The sequence below is a fragment of the Periplaneta americana genome, chromosome 9 (genome assembly GCF_040183065.1).
Source record: "Periplaneta americana isolate PAMFEO1 chromosome 9, P.americana_PAMFEO1_priV1, whole genome shotgun sequence".
In the NCBI taxonomy this organism is placed as follows: Eukaryota; Metazoa; Arthropoda; class Insecta; order Blattodea; family Blattidae; genus Periplaneta; species Periplaneta americana.
In genome coordinates, this window is record NC_091125.1 from 129,070,701 (window position 1) to 129,077,701 (window position 7,001).

At 32.3% G+C, this 7,001-nt stretch overlaps 1 protein-coding gene across 1 annotated transcript in view; it reads right to left on the reverse strand.

The window, feature by feature from the left end:
- LOC138706503 (sodium/potassium-transporting ATPase subunit beta-2-like) overlaps positions 1–5,936 on the reverse strand; it is a 99,210-nt gene extending 93,274 nt beyond the window's left edge. The window contains exon 1 of the mRNA XM_069835858.1: positions 5,648–5,936. The gene's annotated coding sequence lies outside the window, so the exon portion shown is untranslated. The remainder of the gene's footprint in view (positions 1–5,647) is intronic.
- Between the last annotated feature and the right edge of the window lie 1,065 nt (positions 5,937–7,001).

Here is a 7,001-nt window from a genome sequence, read left to right on the forward strand (position 1 = left end):
TATTAATCTTGCTAAATTTTATAATTATATTAATAAGCTCTATAATTATACATTTTCTTTAAAATTTCCCCATTATTAAGCAGTTTTTATAACTTGATCATTTTTATAAACCTAATGCAGACCCTACAGTGTCAATAATACTGTCAGTATTAAATAATACTGATCGTGTGTGGGCTGGAATTATGGAATGACAGCCAGTATTGAAGGAAATCCGGATTTCCTGATTTTCGAGCATCAGTATTGCGGAGCGGTGAGGATGCTGACAGTTACACTGGCCGTGTAGAGGCGCTCATCAGCATTTTCGTCAGTAGGCTACTTTAAGGAGCAGCCATGGACGATGACGCAATGAATGGATGAATTATAAATAAATAAATATATATATATATATATATATATATATATCTTCTCGAACTTTGCATTCCACTTTATTTTGTATTTTTTGGAAATTTTCTCTATAACTGTAGACTACGTGTGAAAATAATAAATTCTTTGCTTCATTTTCTTCTTTTAGTTTTTCTAACTTAAGCATGGCTCAATTGTGTATCTTAAAATGTCATTAAACATATTTATATATTTATAGAAATACTCAATGAAGTGGGAGTCTGAACACCGTGTTCGATGATATTTTTAGTTTTATAGAGCATGTTCAGTCGAAATATCTGCCTTAATCATTGAAACAATATCTCCGGAACTAGTTATATTTATAGAAGTTATTAACGTCTGCAAAGTCAAAATATGTTGTTTCATGTATAAATGGATATTGTAGCTATGAATAGACTATTCAGGATTTATAACAGCTAAATTTGACGTCTACATAATTCCTCAGAATGAAATAGAAATAATACATTTCGATACGGGCCGAATATGTGAAAGCACGGCATTAACTTATAATTTGTCATAGGTAATAATCTGGCTTGCAAATATTTAAAATCTTTGTGTTTGCAGATGAAATGGAATACTATATGATTAACATATTATTAACCCGAGCTTTGCCTTGAACTTCACACTGAACTGGACAAGGTTGGCATATCTAATACGTGACGCTTATTATAGTAGTAGTAGTAATAATAATAATAATAATAATAATAATAATAATAATAATAACTGTACTTCCTTACAAATGGCTTTTAAGGACCACCGTAGGTTCATTGCCCCCTCACATAAGCCCGCCATTGGTCCCTATCCTGTGCAAGATTAAACTAGTCTCTATAATAATAATAATAATAATAATAATAATAATAATAATAATAATAATAATAATAATAATAACTGTACTTCCTTACAAATGGCTTTTAAGGACCACCGCAGGGTCATTGCCCCCTCACATAAGCCCGCCATTGGTCCCTATCCTGTGCAAGATTAAACTAGTCTCTATCATAATAATAATAATAATAATAATAATAATAATAATAATAATAATAATAATAATAATAATAATAATAATAACTGTACTTCCTTACAAATGGCTTTTAAGGACCACCGCAGGTTCATTGCCCCCTCACATAAGCCCGCCATTGGTCCCTATCCTGTGCAAGATTAAACTAGTCTCTATCATAATAATAATAATAATAATAATAATAATAATAATAATAACAACTGTACTTCCTTACAAATGGCTTTTAAGGACCACCGCAGGTTCATTGCCCCCTCACATAAGCCCGCCATTGGTCCCTATCCTGTGCAAGATTAAACTAGTCTCTATCATAATAATAATAATAATAATAATAATAATAATAATAATAACTGTACTTCCTTACAAATGGCTTTTAAGGACCACCGCAGGTTCATTGCCCCCTCACATAAGCCCGCCATTGGTCCCTATCCTGTGCAAGATTAAACTAGTCTCTATCATAATAATAATAATAATAATAATAATAATAATAATAATAATAATAATAATAAAAGTTAGAATTTTTAAAACAGGTATATTACCGGTTGTCCTGGATGGTTGTGAAACTTGGACTCTCATTTTGAGACGGGAACAGAGGTTAAGGATGTTCGAGAATAAGGTGCGTAGGAAAATATATTGGATTAAGAGGGATGAAGTTACAAGAGAATGGGGAAAGTTACACAACACAAAACTGCATGCATTGTATTGCTAGTTGGGAGGACGGAGGGAAAAAACCTTTGGGTAGGTCGAGACGTAGATGGGAGGATATATTAAAATGGATTTGAGGGAGGTGGTATATGATAGTAGGAACTGGATTAATCTTGCTTAGGTTAGGGACGATGGCGGGCTTATGTGAGGGCGGTAATGAACCTCCGGGTTCTCTAAAAGCCATAATAATAATAATAATAATAATAATAATAATAATAATAATAATAATAATAATAATAAATATTATTATTATTATATTATAATATTATTATTATATTATATTTTTATTATATTATAATATTATTATTATTATTATTATTATTATTATTATATTATAATATTATTATCATTATTATTATTATTATATTATAATATTAGTATTATATTATAATATTATTATTATATTATATTATTATTATTATATTATAATATTATTATTATATTATATTATTATTATTATATTATAATATTATTATTATATTATATTATTATTATTATATTATATTATATTATATTATATTATATTATATTATATTATAATTATATTATTATTATTATTATTATTATTATTATTATTATTATTATTCAGTATTTTTCCATTATTTTCGGAACGTATCTGAAATAAGTTATGGTCTAGACAAGAAATTTTCGCTCAGAGAGCTACATAACATTAAATTTGAGGTTCAAACGAAAACTTTAAATATTGCAGGACAAGACCAAGCACGAAAAAAAAAAATGCAACAAATATATTCTGAAGAAAGATACATTCATTCGGTGAAAAAACAGTAGGTCGTGTGTGTCAAGATATCCTATATTAAAATCGCAAGAATACATTGCTAAATATATCGCATCAATGTTAGCAAATTAATTAATTTTGAAAAAAAAATTAAGAAAAATGGAAGGTACAATAGCTGAACAATGACGTCTTTATGATAAAAAAAGCTATTGTGAAGAAAAATAATGCAGTGTACTACAGGACTTTCCAATGCAAACTGACTGGAAAATAGGAGCCTATAAACGAGAAAACTCTGAGACTTGTCAGATTTTTGTTTGGCTATCCCAAATGATGGAAAAACCGCTGAAATATACGCACCTCAAAATGTAAATACAGGTCATATATGAAGGGTTCAGAACCATAGTGGGCCAAGCGCCATTTACTAAAACAGTAGAAAACAAGGGTTAAAATGAAGTTATTACCATAATTCAATGGAAACATATAGCAAGTAATATAAAGTAGGCCTATACACATTAAAACTAAATGATATGTCAACCTTCATCAAAGTATGGTATTCACTTAACTTTAACCCTTGCTTTCTCCGTTTTTAATAAATGGCGCTTGGCCCACTATGGCTCTAAACCCTTCATATGAGAGGCTGTCTTCACATAGGTTATCATTGGTGTTCTATAACATTACAAAAAGTTTTACTGAACGTCTTCCTATCATCCCTGGAGCACTAGACTTGAACAGAGTACGTACAAAGAACAGAAATTTTAGACATTGCTCACATCATACAAGACGCTTTGCCAACATCATTAATCTTCTTAATTGTAACCTAAGAATGTGGATCATTCTCAGTTACTCGTATTTCTCCAGCTTATAGTTGTGTAACGAAAACAATGATGACAATAAGGAGTTCATCTCATCCAACTTCTAGGAATTTGTGTATAGTCTAAATGGTTTGTAATGAGATCATTATTATTATTATTATTATTATTATTATTATTATTATTATTATTATTATTTTGAGCTGTTAGGAATCTGCATATAAATTACGTTGAAATAATATGCTATTATTATCCTGGCTAAGGTTTTTCCGTGGTTTTCCTAAGGCAAATGTCGGGATAGCCCTAAAAGAAATGGGCCACGGACCTATTCCTTTCCCCATAAAGATTCTTGTACTTTTCGAAACACAAATTTTCGACATAGATGTCCAAACTTACCTTTCATACATTACCCTGTTATATGAGCATCGTCCTTCTTTGGGAATATTGTAATTTAAATTTAACATTCTTTTTTGTTTTAATTGCGTGTTTAAATTCATATAGCAAAACTTCATGAATCTGAACAAAGTTCGTCGCTACTAATTTAGGGTAAAAGGCGGACAGAAAGTCTGACAGTCAGAATGACAGACACTTAACGGCGTTCAAGAATGCCGTAATAGTTATTTACGATACTGATGTCGTAACGTTTCATTTTACAATGTGAGATAGGAAATTTGTCAAACGAGGCCGCAAGCAGAGTTATTGTTGTTGGTATTGTTACCGTGACTAGTCAATACAATGCTATTGATTTATTAATTACAACAAAATCGCGACAGAAGTATGAAGAGGAATAGAAGTTTGAACAGTGGTGTAAGAAAAAAAAAGGTAGTGAATGTTTCTGAAAAGGTTATGCTGGCATATTTTACAATGAAAAGTGAAAAGGAGAAATCAAGTTCTCTATGGACTCATTATTCTATGCCGCGGTGTATGATCTCATTTTGGGCATCAGTAAGTACACGCTATTGTTAGCTTTTTCAAAGCGGAAAAGTGAACTGTAAAAATGTTACCATTAATGTGTATAAAAACATAATTTTTAATTTACGACATTCGGTGCGGTAAAGCTCATTTTACGACACTCAGTGCGGTAAAGTTCATTTTACGACACTCAGTGCGGTAAAGTTGGTCATTAGAATATTCGTTTCAATGTTGTTAGGGGGCCTAAGTTTCACTTTATGTTATCAAAACTGATAAAGATATATTTCGTAGAATATCGAAATGATTTTTTGCAGCATCCCGTACTTTATTTGAACATAGCAGAATCAAAAAGTTTCTCTGAAACAAGGAACAACGGTGGATTATTCTAGAGAGCTTTGGATTCGATGAAATGACAAAAAAAAATACATTTCGAAGATTAGATATACAGACGTGGACAAATTATGAGACTAAAACGTTTTTCTTGGAAATATAAATATAATTCGTCATATCAACTATCAGTATAATTAACAGAATCTCTATTGTTGTAAATATGATTGTTTACATCTTTCGGTATATTTTTCCAATGGTTAAGTATATTTTGTCTGGCTGTGTTGGTACTATTGGTGTTTTAATTATATACTGCAGAAGATATTCTCCCTGGCCTGCAAGAAGACCGGACATGAACGAAATTGAAAATCTGTGATCTATACTGAAGAAGAAAGTGAATAAAAAGAGGCTTACAACAAAACATGGACTCATTTAAGCACTGTCTGATATCTGGCTAAATGATGGTTATATTCAAGCAAAGTGTCAAACTTTGGTTTCCAGCATCCCTGACAAAATCAACGTGTTAATGAAGAATAAGGGAAAGTTCACAAAATATTAGTAACCTCCAGACTCAATTTTCTGTTCATTATTTCTGTGCAAAATACATTTTTGTTCATTATTTCTGCCGATAAATACAGCGTTGTTGCACATATGATTAATTTAGTCTAATAATTTGTCCACGTCTGTAGGCCTACTTTCGCCTTTAGGGTATAAAACAAAAAAAGACGCCCAAAAGTTAGGATATCCTTTTCGACCTTTTCTCACCTGGAATGAAGATCTAAACTTCGAAACGTTGTATTTCCTTAGCGATGAAAGAAGTCCTATTTGAAATCTTGTTGAAGAATGAGAAAATGAAAATAAAAATGGCAAAGTGTTTGTATAACTTGCTCAGAATAAAATCCTTAATCAGCACTTACACACTTGGAGATATATGTACATACATCTTTATCTGCTATAACATGACACATTGGAGAAACACTGAGTTATGTACCAAACAATGAGTCGCACACGACACTACGGATTGTCGTTCACTCGCGCTCACTTGTCAGCCGTCACTGAACCGACTGTGGCAAGATAGATAGTTGGCTCGACTCGGACACAATTCTGAGTTATTTAGTTGTTTTCCAACTTGAGCCGACCCGCCTTTTGTCCCCTCTTCCTTCCCGCGAGATAAGGTGCAGTACAGTGACGCGATCCTCCATTCTGCAACGCCCTCATTCCGCTGTCGTTTAAAATTGTAACTCAACATTCCCTTGACGTTGACCTCTGAATGCAGGATTTACAGTGCTTTAAAATGAATTGAACAGATTCTTGTTTAACCGCCGTTTGTCTTGTTGAAAAGCCCAGCGTGAGCTCAGCCGCTTAACTGACGACTTCAGAACTTGAAGATTTGTGGAGGTGAAAGTGACTGTGGGTGCACCGGTAGCCGAACGCCTACGAAGTTCCTTTTTTTTAACCCTGAAGATCAGATTCAAGTCTGGACGAGTTCAAGTGGAATTTAAAGTGAATAAAACATTATTAGGGCAGATTGTCTTCGGATTTTAGTGTTTTTATTTTCATGAAATAAAAAAAATAAAATAAAAAGTTGGAAGGTGACCAAATAGGGTCCAGGCCGGTGAGTTAAACATAAACTCTAATATCAGTGTTACCAAACGTTCTGGTATTTGGTATTTTGTCCCGAAAAATTTTCTCGGGACGCGAAAATGTCCCGGTTTCCCTACAGAGGTTAAAACATGTCCCAGTTTCCTTGCACTGGTGAAAATATCTCGAGGGAAATTTTATTTATCCGCGAAATTTAATGAGATTCACTCAAAGTATGTTGGCAGCTTCGTTTAGGTTACAGAATACATAAGAACCGTCAGAGCTTAAGATGTTCATACAAATGAATTTAAAAATTAATTTAGATGTAATCAATGTGAGTAATAAAGGGAATTGAAGGGTTTAGAGCCATAGTGGGCCAAGCGCCATTTATTAAAAACAGAGAAAGCAAGGGCTAAAGTTAAGTGAATACCATAGTTTAATGAAGATTGGCATATCATTTAGTTTGAATGTGCATACTTTATCCCTATTACTTGCTATACGTTTCCATTGAATTATGGAGATAACTTCGTTTTAACCC